General features: G+C 42.8%; 1 protein-coding gene across 5 annotated transcripts in view; it reads right to left on the reverse strand.

The window, feature by feature from the left end:
• SEMA5B (semaphorin 5B) overlaps positions 1–17,761 on the reverse strand; it is a 251,596-nt gene that overhangs the window by 160,423 nt on the left and 73,412 nt on the right. For all 5 annotated transcript variants that reach the window (XM_085228315.1, XM_085228316.1, XM_085228314.1 and 2 more), the window contains one exon: positions 14,893–14,953. The gene's annotated coding sequence lies outside the window, so the exon portion shown is untranslated. The remainder of the gene's footprint in view (positions 1–14,892; positions 14,954–17,761) is intronic.

The raw sequence follows: 17,761 nt of genomic DNA on the forward strand, positions 1-17,761 counted from the left end.
AAAGGGACCTTAAAGATCATTGCACTCCAACGCCACTGCCATGGGCTGGTTGCCCCTCACCAGCTCAGGCTGCCCAAGGCCCCACCTAACTTGACCTTGAGCACTTCCAGGGACAAAGCATCCACAGCTTCTCTGGGCAGCCTGAGCCAGTGCCTCACTGCCCTCTGACTGAACAGGAGTTTTTCCGTTATTAACACACTATCTCAAAGAGATTTTCCTTTCTCATCAAGGTAAAAATTCTGAGATGGAAATGATACAGGCACAAACTGAGAACCCAACACCACTGATGGCATCTCCTAGTGTTACAGAAGAAGGCATGATGGTAATGAATCATCAATCAGATTTGCAGCTGCAGGACTGGTCAAGAACTCAGGACAGTGAGAACGACATTTGACACCAATAGAGGACTTCCCTATTCCACTGAGCTACCAAAATGCCACTAAGTGCAGCAACCTGCCTGGGTAGATGTCACAGAAATGCTTATTAAACCCAAACATCATACCTGCAACTATCAGCATCTTCTGCTCCCAAATTACACCCTGGTGGGACTTGTGGAAGCAGCTCACCTGCCCTCCACTGAGACCAGTCCTTCTTTGAGACAAACCAAAAACATTAGAACACCTGGAGTAAAACCAGAAGGAAAAACAGAAGAGGAGAAAAATTAAACACTGGAAACTGGTCCAAACTGCAAAGCTGAGAAATGCAGATCCAAAATCTGGAGCAATTCTAATCAGGGTTTTGGTTCTGGCTCATCTGTAATTAAAATGAAGTACAAATCTGCCTGAGACAGTCAACAATCTCAGCTGTTTTCGAGATCTGGCTTTCATTAATTTCATTAACATCTTAAATACATTCTTATTGCTTGTTCTTATGCTGAAGAGCAAGCGAAATAACAACGCACCATGAACCAGTTTATCTTTGTCTTCACAGAGGAGCAGATGTGGTACCAGTCTCAGGGGCACGCAGGCCCTTTGCATGGAAAACATCAGCAAAAGGAGCTGTGAGCATGGAAATTTTCAGCCTAGGAAATAAATTGAAACCAATACTTTCATCCATGCTTCAAGCACTTTGGGGAGCAGCACCTGCTTTACTAGCATTCATTGGTGTGACAATCTCAAGCTGTAATATGCCGTTCTTGTTTCAGAGAAATAGTCCAAAAGGAAGAAATCCTACTGAGCCCTCCGTACCTGAGCTGGGACAGCTCCTGCCAAGAAAGGCATTGCCAAACTGCACTCGCCAAAGGCAAATCCAACAGGGCTGGGAGGGAAAGGAAGCCACTTACAATGTATGTGGTCTTTCAGGACACTGAGACACTGGACAAGTTTTGATTCACTTGCACCTGATCAAAATTCTTGTGCCAAACTTCATCTCTCATTCAGAGGGAGATGAGTTACCAGCGGAGCAAGCTAGAGGGTGCTGCAATATGCTGGGGCCATGGGCTTGAACTGTGCAGTCCTGCTGTTCAAAATCTTCTAGAATAAATTAACTGCTGGGGCTGCAAGGATGCTGATTTGCTCTAGTTGGCATTAGCAGATATTTTGGTACAAGGGAGATGATGCTTCCTGAGACCTGTCATCCTCCAGTGTTCACATTCACTGGCATGATCCATGACAAAAGAGATGAAAGAACAAAATAGATTTGCTCTGAATACGACTTTTGTGTCACAAATTAAAATTCTTTTTAATTAAGCCAACTTGCATACATTATAATCTGCCCATAAAACTTAGTATCACCTAAAAATTCCCATCAAATGCAAATTTTCCTGTGATTTATTTGTGCCATTGTAAGATGAGGAAAAAGCACACAAAGCAGTGGGAGCTGCAGGCTGAAGTAAACAGCGTGTCAGAATATGCGAAACAAGGGAAGGACACAAAAAACAAGAGAGAGAAATGGAGGGGGACAAACTCTCTGGCTGGAAACTTGTTGAGTGTTTAGAGCCAAAGATGAGTGGAAAGCTTGCAGAGGAATTTCTACGCGTAACCTACTGACTCTACCCTATTTCCACTCCCTTCCATTTAGCGAGCAGATGAAAAAAAAATTTTTTTTTGGGGGGGGGGGGGGGGGGGGGGGGGAGAGGGATTAGATTTGTGGTTTGAAAGGTCATTGCCTAAAACGAGCCTACAGCCAGCAGAAGGGAGCCCTGCAGTTGGTCAGCTCGGCGTATCCCACACATTGAGGAGCCTGGCAGTGATGTAATCCCCCAGGAATGTGTGCGCGGTTGGATGGCTGTGAAAAGAGAGCGGTCAGCTACCAAAGCTCAGTGCTGAATATTCACGTCACACACACAATCATTTTTCTTGTTAAGTGTAGAGAAGAATGGGAACATTATAAATGCGGTATCTTTTCTGGCTTCAAGTTTAGCTGCTTTAGAAAGATCTGCTCCCTCCTTCTCCCCCCTCCACCAGCTGTGCTCCACCTCCATCCCTGAACCAAATCTGCACGCGTGGAGCTTTAATGACATAAAAAAAAAAAAGGGGAAATGAAGCCTAATGGAACTTAAGGCAAAGAGTGAGAAGCTTACAAGAGAAAGATGCAGCAAATTGGGATAAGTGTTTAAAAGTCACTTGTCCATAAAAAAAATGGCACCTTATTGAAAGCATAACCCCCTGCTTGGGCCATATACCACATCCATGCCACATTACCCAAAGCAACTGTTTACCTCTCTACATGCTGAAGAGTCATTACAGCAACAGCAGATTAAATTTGCTTTATCAGTGCCCTGGCTACTGAAAATATCTCTACCTGCCCCGGGCACTTTGCAATGTGTTGTAGTGAGAAAGGAGGAGTAAGCATCAGGTGTCCCTGCCCAAAACTCACACACCTCAGTGGAAAGTCTCCCACTCATTTTGTTAAGCTCTAACCAAGAGGAAAAAAAAAAAAAGTACTAAAATACTTCAGTTTTCTGATTAGTTACCAATAAGACTAGACAGATATGTTCCCTTTTTTTCTTTTCCCTTTTTGTCTGCTTCAAACCTCCCTGCACCAGCATTTTTTCTTCATTCCATGAGCCTGTTCATCCCATACTTTGCTCTGGGACCTCATTCTTGTGCAGTTTTCCTGCATGGAAGCAAGGCAGCAACTGCGTAGAAGTCATTTCCAAACTAACGGCATCTACAAGAGAGGAGAGAACTAGACTGATTGTGCCTCCCCTTTGAAAATATACTTTTTCCATTTTCTCAAACTGTACATACTTGTACTCACAAGACTGCACTGAGTTTCTAGGTCAGTAGACTCCTGATTACGATTAGCTTGAATGACACATTTAAGCATGAATCTCTCTTATGGGAAACAACAACCAGTTCAAACTGAATTCTTGACCCACTCTAGACCATTAAACTCCTTGTTTGACAAAAAGAGAGAAGAGGAATGGGACAAAAGTTCTTTCCCAATCCACTTCAAAGCTTCTACTGCATTTCTCGGTGAGCAAAATCTAAAAAGCCTTCATGTACACTCTCAGAGAGATGAAAATTCGTTGGTAACAAACTGTCTGGATCTAAGAAGCAGAAGACTCGAACGGGTTCTTTGTATCAGAGACCAGAACACAAATTCAATGTAATAAATTTAATGTAATTTTGTTACAAACATTATCCTTCAGCTTCTAAACATGTTTTTATAGCTGTGAATAACTCCAGTGCAGAGAACAACAAGACAAAGCATCAAGAACAGTTGTGGATATAGTGCCACATTTCTCCCTCAAAAGATACTGAACTCTCCACAGATATTAACTGACCAAACCTGGCAAATCTGAGTTGCATTAAATCAAAGCCCAGCAATTCACCAGAGGGAGAAGTGAAATACAGCACAGTTAAGGGACTTCCTAGGGTCCTTCCACAAATCTGTGACTGTAAGGCACAATTCTCTTAACTTGTTGAGGAATTTGACTTCCAACAAGATCATATCTGAAGTTTTATCTCGAAGCACTTCATAACAGGATGTGAATAGCCCACTTCATACAAGGAGGACCACTCTTTCCCATCATGTTAATGAAGGTTATTAACTCCCATGGACAAAAGGTGCTTGCAGGGTTTCTATCATTATCCACATGATGACAGCTAAGTCTGCTCATGGTTGGACTCTGAGCAAGGCTGCGCCCACTGGAATTCCTGCAGATGGTCCACCTCCCACACAAAACATCCAGGAAGCTGATTTTAGAAAAGTCCACATGACATTACTTTTATTCTTTCCAAACCAATGCAGTTGCACATGTTTGGAAGGAGACAATCAGGGGCTGTGGTTAAAAAAAAATTACACTACTAAAAAGCTATTTTCCTTTCAAATATCTTACCAAGTTCATTAATACCTTCTGCTGTTGGTGAAATGATCCCCCATTAACATTTCAATTTATTATTGCTGCTCCATTAATGAGACCACAAAAAATGGAAATGAAGCCTATAAATACGCTAAGAGTTAAAGTCGGGAATCGTAACAGCATGCACACTTTATGAGTAATATCTTCATACTGCTAGCATTCAAAACAGCAAGGAAGGATGGCTGTGCAGCACAAACACACAGCTTAGCAAACAAAGCCCCAAAAAGTCCTAACAAAAGAACACCATAATTCCTGACACTCTACATGGAGATCTCAGAGTCTAGTATGCCTTAACTCCTGCTGCAGCAGACAAACGATCTGCATGGAGTTCTCTGCTGAAATGTGACTGGGGAAGGACTTTCTCAGTGAAGGTCACTGGGACTGTTAAACTCTAAAGTAAATGCTTTGGAGGAAGGATTTCTGTCTGCATCCTTTCTTAATAAAGCCTCCCTCCCCACTCAAATCTAATTGGCACCACCTCACACAGTGCTGGGGGAACTCATCCCTCTGGTAGCACCACATGTCCTCCAGGCAAACGGACAGGTTACAAACAAAGCATGGTCATCATGGGAGTCCCATTAAGATTGCCTTAAGAAACACATTTGATGCCAGGTAGCCTTTAAACCCATCAGCTCCAACAATTCCTCTGGTGATCCGTTCTCCATCCAGCTGTGAGTATTCTCCATGGTCAAGAAAAATTCCTTATGCAAATGGCATTACCGCAACTCACATTTTCAATTATTAATATTTCACTTCTTGTTTTCCAAACTTTTTCAGAGAAGGAAGAAAGCTTGTTCCCCTGGGAACAAAAACACCGAATACGGTGCCTTGCTGAGCCATGAAAGGAACAATCCCTTCAGCACAAGGATGTCATATCACGTAGCAACATTTTTGTTTTTACATTTTACTTCTCTCTAGTGATTAAAATGATCGACCCTACCCTGTTCTCTGTGCATAGCTGACGGCACTAGGCTTATGCTAAAGGAAGCGTGGAGTCACACAAACATGAGCAGTATCATCTTGCAAGGAACAAACTTATTATTATTACATTGATTTTATAATTTATTTTCCAGGAAGCTCAGATTTCATGTCAGGAATTGGCTTTGCGCTAGGTCCCACTACATTGCACTCCATGCTGCTTTTAAGCACTAACAGCAGAAATGATCTAAATTAGCCAGTTTGCCATGGCAGTAATAGCAGGCTTGGGAAAAAAAAAATAAAAACCAACCCAGACACCTTCCGATGAAATAAAATGAAAACATAAAAAGCAAACTATTTAATGAGAGCACAGACTACTTCAATAAGTCTAGTTATTTGATAAGCAGGCTGCCACCATCAGCCTTTCATCATCTGTGGAAATGCATGATGGAGCTTCCCTGTTTACTTATGATTTCAAACCTTTTCCTTCTGATCAACGTTAGCAATTCTGCTCCAGCGCCTATAACGACACCAATGCTAGCAGCTCGCCTCGATCCCACTTCTCAGAGCCAGCCTGAGCACTGACAGCCCAGCACGGCTCGGTGGCACATACATATGGCACACAGATTGGGTGGTTCGAGGCTGTTAAATGTACTTCCTCTTCTGAGTTTGCCTAAAGGGAAGGAAAACGGCCCCTGCTGAGAGCGTACGTACATAAAGCTGTAACAAATGTTTAATTTTAGCTGATCTGAAAGAGAATTAGTCTGTGCATTCTGCACTGCCAGTTCCTACTGCAGCTGCTCAAATGAGGCGGCTTTGGAGGGTTGTTAATTCCCGTATTAATGGTCAGAACTCCTCACCGTTACTGAAACACAGGCTCCCGAGTGTGTTCCAGTCTTTCTTTCCCACACCTCTTTCAATTCTTCCATTATAAGCAGATAAAGTCATTATTTGGTTGAAAAGGCCCTCAGTCCAACACATACTTTATCTAGCTTTATGATTCAGTAACACATTTTTTTCTTGTGTAAACAAAGCTTGTTTTGAGAAAAAAAGAAAAAAAAAGAATGAAAGAAAGAAAAGAATTAAAAATGTACAGCAAGTTCCAGGGAAACTGCTGAAATGGCTACTGTGTGTGTGCATTGCTTGTGCTAAACCAGTTAGCAGCCACAGGAGGGAAAGCCTCCAATCTGATTTTTAAACTAGGCTGGTGAACACCATTTCACTCTCCATCAGAGCAGTTTTGAATGAATTATTTCTCTGCTACAGTTTGAGAGGGCAGTGCTGCCAGATGTTATAAACCTAAATCAATTTATGCAGAACGTGAAGCATCACATCAAATTGCATGTACCTTACACAGTGCACAGCCTTTCAGCCCCATGGCAGAGGCTTTGGTACTGAGTTTAGGGGTACTATTGTTACAACCCCTTAAAAACTCTATGGAGATCTGATTCCCCTTGAACTAGAGCAAAGAGGAAACTTATTCCATAAAATCAGCCCTTCAGCACTAAACTTCAGCTCATTTATGCTGGCTAAGGCTCTAACTCCACTATCTACAGATTGGAAGATGCTAAGAAAGGACTATTTTTATACGCTTTAACATATATAAAACATGTGATTGAAACGTAGGCAGAGATTCATCTCACCCTACTTTATTCACCTGCATGCTTGGCTAGGCAAGGCAGCAAGGCACTCAGCATCTCAGTGGGATGAGATCAGCACTGCCAAGGGTCAGCTGCATTGCCCACATGAACCCCACCTGGTGAGCCACTGGGAACACTTATCTCCTCCCCTGACTATACACCAAAACACATTAGGATAGATTACCCGAAACAGCTGTAATAAAGTGATCTTATAGTTAGGCAAAATTCTGATCCTTGTCCTTTTTTTTCCCCCCCATACTCTTTTTGTGCCATTATGAACCCACCAACTTTTGCAAGGTTATTCATAAAACTCAAATCAATTTGGTTGTAATACTAGCTCTAAAGTCATGCTCAATTGGACTGAAAGATGCTGAAGATGCTGTATAAAGGCGTCCCAACTTCTACAAAAAATATGCCCAAAAGGCAAGGGCCTTGTAGACTATCCTTTACATATGGACTTTCATTTTTTTTGTCCAGGTTATGCCTGAATGAAGCCGGGACTGACAAAAGTGGTTATCCCAGCCCCAGCTATCCCAAGTTTGGTCTGACTCAAAACAACAGAAAAACAGAAAGCTGCACCAACCCCCATTGTGGGATGAACTACACTGGCTGTGGAGCAAAGGTAGATATTATTCACTCTCCGCTGCACCACTTCCAGTGAATTTTGCTGGAGATTTAAGGAGTTAATAAGTTGCCTGCTTCTGTTTCAGACTTCAGCAGTGTGAAGGCTGTATACAGAGAGGCATATGGAAACAGTATCTGATCTAAAGCTAAAAACAAAAGAGCTTATTTTCCCTGATCTGGTGAAGAATCCAGTAAGCCTCTTGGGCACATAGTTGAAACCCCAGTAAGGACAGTAAAACCCTTCCTGGAATTGCAGGATCAGGAAGAAAGCAAGAAAAAAAAGAGGAAAAGGAGTTGTTAAATTGAGTGTGCTTGAGGAGAGCTTTAATCAAAGGCAATGTGTGGATGCTTGGCAGACACTCCAGCCTCTCTAGCAGAGAATTGCTCGGATATACAGGGCAGGGAACTGTTACTGGGGCTGCTCCTGTTCTCGCCTCAGCTGGGGCTGCATTTCAACTGGAATGCTCCTTTTCCCAATCTGCAAAATGGTTAGAAGTCCTTACAAACAAAACTTAGTAGATGAGAGCTGGGTCTGTACACAGCATCTCCAGACACACAACTTCCTATGGAGACCTGCAGGGGCTTCCCTGCCAAAAGGATGGAGGGCAGAGCCCAAAGGCATGGGACAAAGCCATAGAAGGATGAGATGACTACGTGCCCTTCACCTATCTCTGGAGCAGTGCAAAGTAATTCCAAAGTTCCTTACTGCAAAGCAGAGCTCAGATAATTGCTACTTTACAAACACAGACATTTCATCAGAGAACATCTGAGAATTTGAGAGCAGCTAAAAAGTTGAGCCTTTATTTTGCCCTTAATAACAAAAGAGGCATCTCACAAAACAAATAAAATCCCTCCTTCTTTCATTAACCACAAATGTACTACTTCCACTAGGGCCATGCTCCCATTTTGCTCCAGTTTGGCAAATGTCCTCAGCTCCCATCCTGCCTTTCCCTTCCCCTACCTGGGGAATGTGGCTGCCTCCAGAAAAGTTCAAAAAGAGAAAAAGAAAGGAATAAAAAAAAAGTTAGCTTGTGTGGCCCAGAAATAACAAAAAAAAAAAAAAAAAAAAAAAAAGAACACATCACACCATATGCCTTGCCCCTGGTGGCTCTGGAACTTGGAGCCAAACCAAGGCCAGGAGAACAGAATATCGCTCTTTGTGAGCCATAAATAAATTACTAAAGGAGGACTCCCTCTTACTCTTTGGAATACAATTTCTAAGGAGGAAGAAATTCCCTGTGGAGTTTATTATGTGCAAACGGGAAGCGTGCCTCCTAGGGAACCGCAGTGGGGGTAGTTTTCCCCTTGGTGATTTCTTCCTTACCTCTCCATCACTTCTTTATTCATTCTGAAATCTCCCTCCCCTCCGCTCTGCAATAAGCGAAGCCACACAATGGAACACGCAGGTAACTCTGGCTTCAGCCTCTCACAGCTACACAGCATCTCTCCTTTCCTATATAAACGATCAGTGTGTGGCCTGGGTTTCATTTGCAACTGTAAATGAAACAGGCCTACAACTGCGTTCATAATCCTCCTTAATTGAATTTCTGTGACAAAACCCAGACAAAATTATTGCCCTCAAGTTAACAGTTTGTGCAAAGTAGCCAAGGGTTCCTGGGAAGCTTTAAAACAAATGCAGGACAAAACTGGAGACCACAAAGCAGTCATTTGGTGTTGGTACCACTTGTTTGAATGTTTATGTGAAAGAACAAGGTCATTTTAATGACCTTCCTGGCCTAGGAATCCAATAAAAGTCAAAAAGGTGAGAATTAAAAAAGTGGAGAAAGAGCTTGGGTGCAAACCAACTGACACTGCTCACACAACAGGTACTGGAAGGAGGTGTCAGGCTGCTGAGGTTTTGGAAAGCGGAGCACTAGCCTAACTTGGCTAGGAATGGATTCCCACCAATGCAGTAGGATCTGAAGCAACCCTTTGGTTTGCATTGAGGCTCACATCCCACTGGAAGGGTTCTCTCTTTTAAAGTCATCCACTTCATCACTTCCTTCAACTTGATCATAAGTTGATATGGTAAATATACAGAGCACTAATAATGATGTCAGCCTGCTGGTAAAATGCCTACACTTATTTTTAGAGTGTGAGAAGCACCACTAAATGGAAGCAGGGATGCAAAAGGGCACTGCCCTGAAGGGCGCTCCCACTGCTTGCAGAGTACAAGAATTAAAGCTGATCATATTACCGAAAATCAGTGTTTATTATTCTTTCAGATGATGCAGATGTTTTTTAGAAGGATTGGGAAAGCTTGTGTGAACAGAGATGCCTGTTTGTAAGAGCTAATTTTGCGTCATATACCATGTACTTGGACATACACCCTTTTTTTACCCTAAAGTACCATGTTTTAGTCATCACTAAAGTAAAGAAGCCAAGCTTACTTTACAAGGACCAAAGCAGAATCTTCATGCCTCAATTCACACATATCTGATGGAAGCAGGGAAAAACGTGTCATCCCCAGGCAGTGCCTGCCTGGGTTACACCCCATATGCTCCCAAAAGTTAATAGCTCCTCCTGCTTTAATTGCGGAAGGTATGAGGGAGCAGAGAAGGTTGAAGTAATGGAAAGAGAAATCCCATCATTTCTCAGCACGCGCCCATGTCTTGTGTCCCCAGTGCTCCCGAGGCAAAGTCAGTGGAAATGTAGGGGTAGAGGAGACTGGAGGGGTCTCACACAAAATTCTCTCCAATTTAATTACTAAGGATGCAGGTAAATGTTCTTAGAGGTAATTAAATGAGCAATACCACCCAAACAAAGGCAGGCAGAGACCAGACCTCATTTCCACAGGCCTCCATGCAGCTGCAGGAGGGCTTGCCTCATCCCCACTCTTGCTCTCAATGCAAAGCCACCACAACAAAGAGCCGTTCGGGAACCCCCAGGAGAGATTTCCAGTAGCACCGGGGAAACACCTAGGCCCTACTGCCTTCCTCAGCAATTCTGCTGCTCCACACATTCTTCCAGTTACGTTAACATCTGCTTTTGAGACATTTCTCACTAGTCCTTGGGCCCTGTGCCACTTTAAGCAACTTTTTAAGATCACCTCTTCATAGCTTGCAAGCTCTGGTTTTGCTCAGGCCACAAGCAAACCACTCTGAGCAGCACCAGGGGCAAAGTGAGAGCAAAATCAGCAAATGTATACACACATGCGCACAGTCTGAGTATGCACAGAAAAAGGCACAAGGGGATAAATTCATCGCAGCGCTTTCCACCAGTGGCAAAGGAAAGAAAAGGCAACATTTCTGAGGGTGATGAAATGTTTCAAGAAAAAGCAATATATTTTTATGTACCTGTAAAATCCATTGGCAATGACTTTTCTGGTTAATTGGTTTCATCTTATTAAACTAAAACCTATTAGTAAAATCCAGATATATTCAAGCAAAGCTCAATTCCTGCACCAAAAACCAATACAGCCTTTCAAGGAAGAAAATTAAGCAATGCAAACCAGTTTCCATTAGTCTGATGCACAGCACTTGCTACGCATAAGAGAAATGAAATGGAGTGCTTGACTTTTCTAAAAATGCACTTCGGAAAAATCACAGCACTCATTTCCCTCGAAACTGCAGCCCTCTTCTTCCCCAGCTCTGTGAAAACTGATGAAAGTTTTGGCCCAATTACACTGATTTATAAATCAGCCTTCTGCTATCTCTCCCTGCACTTGTCACGTTCAATTTCTTCCCCCTTATTAGACCACTCTCCTCCTTGTTAAATAGCCCCTCTGTCTAACTTGCCAAAGAACTGCCAATGGGCCCCTCATTTCACAGAAGAACAGACCCTGCTTTTCCAACAGGAACGGGCCTCTAATGTACCATGGACACAGCACAGTGAAGCATGGTAATTTGCCTGTGTTAATGATGCTACTTCACAATGATCAGGAAAACAAAAATCTTTAATAGCTAAATGACACCCCCTCCTTCTGCAGCCTGTTGAATTCAGTGCAAATGAAACTCAGTGTCCTCTAAAAGATGAGCTGAAAGTGCCTGCTATCTTCTTTTTTTCTTTTTTTCCTCCCCTCCAAATTCCTAACCAGTTTGGAATCACTACAACAGGTGGTTTGGTGCCAGGAGCAGGACACTAAAAAAAAAAAAGCCAAGGATTTTGAGATGTGTTAGCAGTTTAAAAGCAAAGGATATTAGAAGGGGGGGGAAAAAAAAAAAAAAGAAAAAGGCCACATATGTAAATATTTTGGATATACTATACTACCTACATACATGCATTATTCTCACCACTTAGTTATTCTGCTTTGCAGGAGAGATTTGTGCAAAGTATCACTCCTTATAAAGGTGAAAAGGGCAAGTCATCGTGGGAAGGACAGAGGGGCAGTCTCCATGTGCCATCACTTAATTCAGCAAAGAATGAGCTTGAGTGCCAAATCAATCCTGAAAAAAAGCTTTCATCCTCAGTCCTCATCAGAAGCTTTTCACTTCTTACAGTTGGGTTCCCCAGCCTGCCTAGGTAGGCAGAACACTGGTTGCTTTGGCCAGCCAAAGCCTGGTTGCTCCAAGAAGTCAGTCTCCAAACACAGCACACTAAGCTACACAAAGGGAAAAACTCTGCTCTCATGTGGCCAAACTCAGTGGGCAGAACTGCACTGACTTTGATGGCATTTTTTGGTGTGCACCAGAAGGAACCAGGTACATAAGCAATCATATGGAGCATGTTTGGTAATCTTTCAGCGCTATATGTAGGTTAATGAAAAAGGATGGACCAATATAGTTAACAATATAGCTCATACTAGCCAACACCAGGCTCCTATGGCAGTTTCTAAGGGCTCCTAAGACAGCTTCCTGTTGGCTAGTTGCAGTTTTGTAGATTTCGTAGCTGTGCGATTGGCATGCTTCACACTTTTCTTGTCCAAAACTTCTCCTTTTGGTACAGCTGCTCAGAACAGGAATGGCATTTGAGTTCAGCAGGCTGCATCAAGATAGAATTGCTGAGAAATGAGAACCAAACCATTTTGTTGCCACATTTATCCACGAGCTCTTCAATTCATAATGTTCCACGTTTAACAATACCTGAAACAAGACTCTTACTGCAATTAAGTGATTGCTTCCGCCTCAGAGTGTAAGGTGGTCTTTTTTTTTTTTTTTTTTAAGATGATTCACCCTAGAGTTCATCAGTTGATTGCCTTATTGTCTTAGGAAATTAAATGCTTACCACAGGAAAAGTTTAGCAATCTGAGTTGAAAACAAGCACCTGAAGACTCCCTGAGTACCTGTTAATTCAATCTAGAGTAGCACTCAAGGAAAGTACTAAAATCTTCAAGACAATGCCACACACCACATGTTAAAATTTCCCCAATTTCTGTATCCTGAAGCTGTTCTTTACTGGTGTTCCTGCTTCAATTACAAATTGAAGATGCACGTTCCAATGGCCAACTCAACATTTCTTTTGCAGTAAACATGGCTACAGCGCTGGCAGTGCAGCTTTGGAGCAGACACAAACAAAACAGCATTTGATTTCCCTTAGGGGCCAAATGATTTATAGTAATTTTAAGCATTTTCTGGATGAGTAATTTTGATACCTTTCATCTTCAGTTGTTGTGGACCTTGCCAAGTCAAGACTACAACACCAAGAAGCTATTTATTATCAAAGCCAAGAGTGACTCTTCAGAGGCCTGAGATGCACCAGGCAATCTCTCTGAAGTCCAGGGAGCCAAGGACAAACTCCCAGCTGTGACCAAGCACAGGTGCTTCTCTGGCAGGGCATTGCTCAATGCTTCTTGACAATTTGAGAAAGGCATTCTGCCTTCCAGAGGCTGAGAGAGAAATAAGCCTTCTATCTTGGAACAACATTCAAGACAGCAGCAGAACAGGCAGAGATGTTCTACTGAAAACTACACCTCTTAAATGTGCCAGTATGTGAAATCAAGAGAGCTCCCATTACTGGTAATGAAGAGCCATTCCCTCATCCTGTCAGTGCCACCCCTCCTGCAGGGTAGCAGAAACACTGGAAGCAAAAGTGAAGGATAGTCACAGAATAGGTGCACTGGCCACAGCCAACTTCTACTGTGCCAGGCAAATCCCCATGCATCAAAACCCTAAACCATGCAGGGATGACATCAAAAGTGGCTTGCTGCCATGGCTACATCCTCTTCTGCCATTGCCTAAAGACATCACAATGCCAGAAAGAGAAGAACAAAAAGGCTGGAGGATCTGGCCTAACAGAGTTTCATCTCTTGGTGCCCCTCTTAAACCAAACTCAGTGTCAACATTATTGCTCATGCACAGAGTTGCTAACACCACTCAGCCCAGTGGGGTTGTTTCAAGGTCGTTGTCTTACCAACTTAGGTCATATGAATAATTTCCCCTCCAGGTTTTGCAAGATGAGTTCACAGGTGCCTTCATTACATTCATTAACTCTAAAACAGTGGTATTTCTTTCTCTTGCCACTTTCCAGGCAGATACAACACCAAGGCATGCAGCTATGAAGTGCAAACCACAGTTTCTATCATTTTGTTTTGTTATTCACTCTCCTTTTAGCATGAATTTTCCTTGGGCTTTCTCTTTTGATCTACTTAAGGGAAAATGGCCTCCACTATTGATTAAATTACAAATTCCAATGACTGGTGATTGAGTTATATGATAACACCTGCCGAAAGCCATTGACTACAATTGAAATAAAAGGAAAAATTAGCACTCTCTTTATTACAAATGGTTTGGATGTTGAGTAGCTGACTGAATTAAATGGAGATTGAGCAAATCTGAGAGAACTGATTAGGAAAAACAATGCAGGATTCAGAGAAGTGCTACTAAAATGAACAGCTCACAAATTCACCTAAAGAATAGATGGAAACAGTTGAGGAAGAAAATGAAATTGCATCTTTTTCAATCATCCAGGAATTCAAGCCCAGAATTGCACAAAAGCTTCCCTCTGTGGTAAGACCTGCCAGATACCCAACTCTGACACCAACTGACCGAAGGCCAACAAGTACATGATTAGGGCAGCAGCCCCTCTGTTTTAATCATTCAGCTTCTTGTAGGCCTTTTTAATTAGTGCTATGACAAGCAAAATAAGGTTCTTGGTCTTTGTTCTGTGCCTGGGAACCAACTCCATGCCAGCTTTTAGTAATGTATCATTGCATTTTATTCACTGCTCATCTACCCTAATGAGGTCTTTTTATTTTTCTCTACTTGTGGCATTTCCAGCAATACTGACAGATGTCTTGGGCTTTCTTCCTGCAGATTAAACAACCGTTATAGCAGCTCTTAAACAAGACGTTAACCTGATAAAGCAAAGTGTCTAAAATGACACTCCCTATTTTAGAACCATATCATCTTCTATTTGCTTCCTTGCAAGCTTATCACAAGGTAGAGACTAGCAAGGCCTAAAAAGATCTGGAAAGAGCATGAACACAGCAGTCAAAGGGTTGCAAACATTATATTACATACTTACAGCCTCTGCATTACTGAAGTGTCATATTTGAAGTCAAGCACCAGGGAAAATCCTTAGTAACCTGTGGAAACATCAGGAAAAGAGTCATCAGTGGTTATTTCAAAGTACATCTTCCATCTGATGGAGATTATTTGAGATTGAAATTAGATATTATTTTGGAAACAAAGCATAACAAACATATTATTTAAACTTAATCACAAAGTAGTATAAAAATTGTCCTTAATGCTCATCTGAAGTCTGCTTCAAAACTTGCTTCATCTGCAATTCTTTGTTTCACATTTCCTTTCCACAGATTTGCTAGCAGCAAATGTTTGTAGCACCAATAAATATTTTAACATGCTCATTCTAACTTACAAATTGTGAAACCTTGCCTGCACACTCCTGACCACTTAATCCTCCTGGGAGAGACAAGGAATTGCTCTCATCCCAGCTTTCAAGCAAGAGATTTGAACCAGTGAGAAAGGAAAGCACACACCATCTTCCCCACAACAACATTCTGCATGAGGAGATGACCACCTACACCACCCATCTCCCTACCTCTTCACTCACCTCTGCCTGAGTTTATTACATACTTCATTCTGCTACAGAACTGCTCCCCAACAAAGTCAGTTAAGGATTAGTAAAGCCCTATTTAAACCATACAAATCATCCCAGGTGCTGCAGCCAGCTGAAGCCCACACCATTTGCCCTGGGTCCTACAGCAAGCCCCAGGGGGCATACAGTTAGCATGCCAGCTGTGAGCAATAGCCCTGCCCTTTAACACCATAGCAACGCACAAAATGAACACACCTGCTCCAGACACATTGCGAAGGCTATTTTCTTCATTTTCACCCACCTGTCCTGTATAAAACCCTTGATTCTACCTTAATAAGTTCTCTTTTCATTCTTGCAGCACCCAAAGCTTACCCAGTGGCTGAAGTCTTGATGCTAAGCTCCGTACAGCCCTCAGACGTGGCTATTTCTTGTCCCTAGAACTTCCAGGCAAGAGATCAAGGAGCTGAATGTGTAGGCAGGGAAAAGACAGAGACAGCAAAAACCAGGGGATACTTCTGCACGATGGTTTGTGAGCACGAATCCTACTCAGCCAGTAAGAAATGATTCACTGCGAACAGGCTCTGACCCCGCTACCTATTATGCTCAACAGCCGATCTTGCTGAAATCATTTATCTTATTATTTACATGGCTTCCATCAGAGCGATGCCTGAGCATTCCTGAACCAGATGGGTTTATCTGTATCGTGCTCCTGAGAAGGAGTGCATGCTGTTAGCTCTACTGCACAAGACAAGGAACAGAGGCACTGAAAAGACAAAGGGGTTTTCCTGGGGAAACTGATGTGATGTGCCAGAACCCTGCACCACGCCAGGGGCTCCTGGGGTTAAAGTGCTGTGCTCAGGGACAGGCCATGGACAGGCCCAGCACCACTCCTCCAAAGCTCACCTGAGCAATGGGTTCTAATTTAGTGTGAGCCTTGCAGAAAGGAAAAAGGAAGAAGAAAAAGAAAAGTCACAATAATTGTAGCATCATCTGAAAAATGCAAGCTGCAGTAACAGAGGAACCTGTCCTCTGTCCCAGTTCACTGGGAGGGCTGCAGCAATTGTTTTCTACATGAAGCCTCATTTATCACCTTTTCTTAATTTGCTCCCATTGCACCTTCCTGCAGTGTTTTAGGACTGCGACACAGGTATGCATCCTCACATTTCTTTCCCTCTCCTAGTTTTCCCCTATAGAAGCAAACCCAGGAGATGGCTGAGGATGAGAAAGTTCCCATAGCTTCTGCCAGGGCTGAACTCCAAAGGTGGGAAACTGTTGGAATGCCTTGGGATACCAGATCACCTCACAAAAGGACTTAGCCTTTATTACTGATTTTCTCCTGTTCTTTAAAATGACAGCAGTGGAAATGCTTTAGAGGTAGCCCAGGTGGCAACTCAGAACACATAATATCAGTTTGCAGGAAAATACAATGCATCTGTGAGCTCAAACCTCTGAGATCTGTGGTCTCTTCTAAAAAGCAAACCACCAGACAGCAGCAACTCTTGAGTTTGGTCACCCGCAGGATTTCTGGTCTCACACTCCCTTCTGGCCAGAGAACAGAGAGTTCCCTAAACTCACTCTTTGATCTGCAAGAAACTGAGCATTCTCCTCAAATTACTTGTCAAGTTACCTCTCAAGTTACAGCATGAAGCCATTCCTATCTCTCCATTAAAGCAGCAGGTAGGCAGATGGGATCGTCTTCATCTTCTGGCACTCTGGAAGTTCCTCTTACATTAATTTTAATGGGGTGCTCACAGCTCCTGCTCAGGTTAAAAGAATCAGACCTGCCAACTGCATTCGGTGTAAAGCAGGGAAATCCCAGTTCTAGAAGTCCCTCTGCAGTGCTGACATTGAGAAGAAGTATGATAAGAAAAGGAGAACAAGATAAGATCCTGCAGAGGAAGAGGGTGAAGTGCTCATTGTCCTTCCCTACAAGCCTTCAAGCATCAGACTGATGCTGTACTAGAGCCACCCCAGAAGCTGCATCTCTTCTCTCCAGTAACGGTTCAAATCCAAGGCAGGGAGTTGTTATGGCCTTTTTGCAAATTAAAAGAAACCACTACGCAGCAGATGGATGAAACACCTCGCCCAAGGTCCCTCGGGATGTGCACATCTGCAAATTGATCCCACACTGCCCCAAACCCAGCCTGCTGCCCTTCCCTCCAGCCCAGCCTAATTCTCCGAATTTCATGATGATTCAAAATTCTATTTAAAACCCCTACAGCTATGGGTGTGTGCAACAAATTAAGGCTGAGCCAAGAAAATTTGAATTTAGCAGCTCATGTTGGGATTTTCCTTATGTTCTTAGTAATAGTGAAAAATGGAGCTGTAAGAGTTT

The sequence above is a fragment of the Meleagris gallopavo genome, chromosome 7 (assembly GCF_905368555.1).
Source record: "Meleagris gallopavo chromosome 7, MGAL_WU_HG_1.1, whole genome shotgun sequence".
In the NCBI taxonomy this organism is placed as follows: Eukaryota; Metazoa; Chordata; class Aves; order Galliformes; family Phasianidae; genus Meleagris; species Meleagris gallopavo.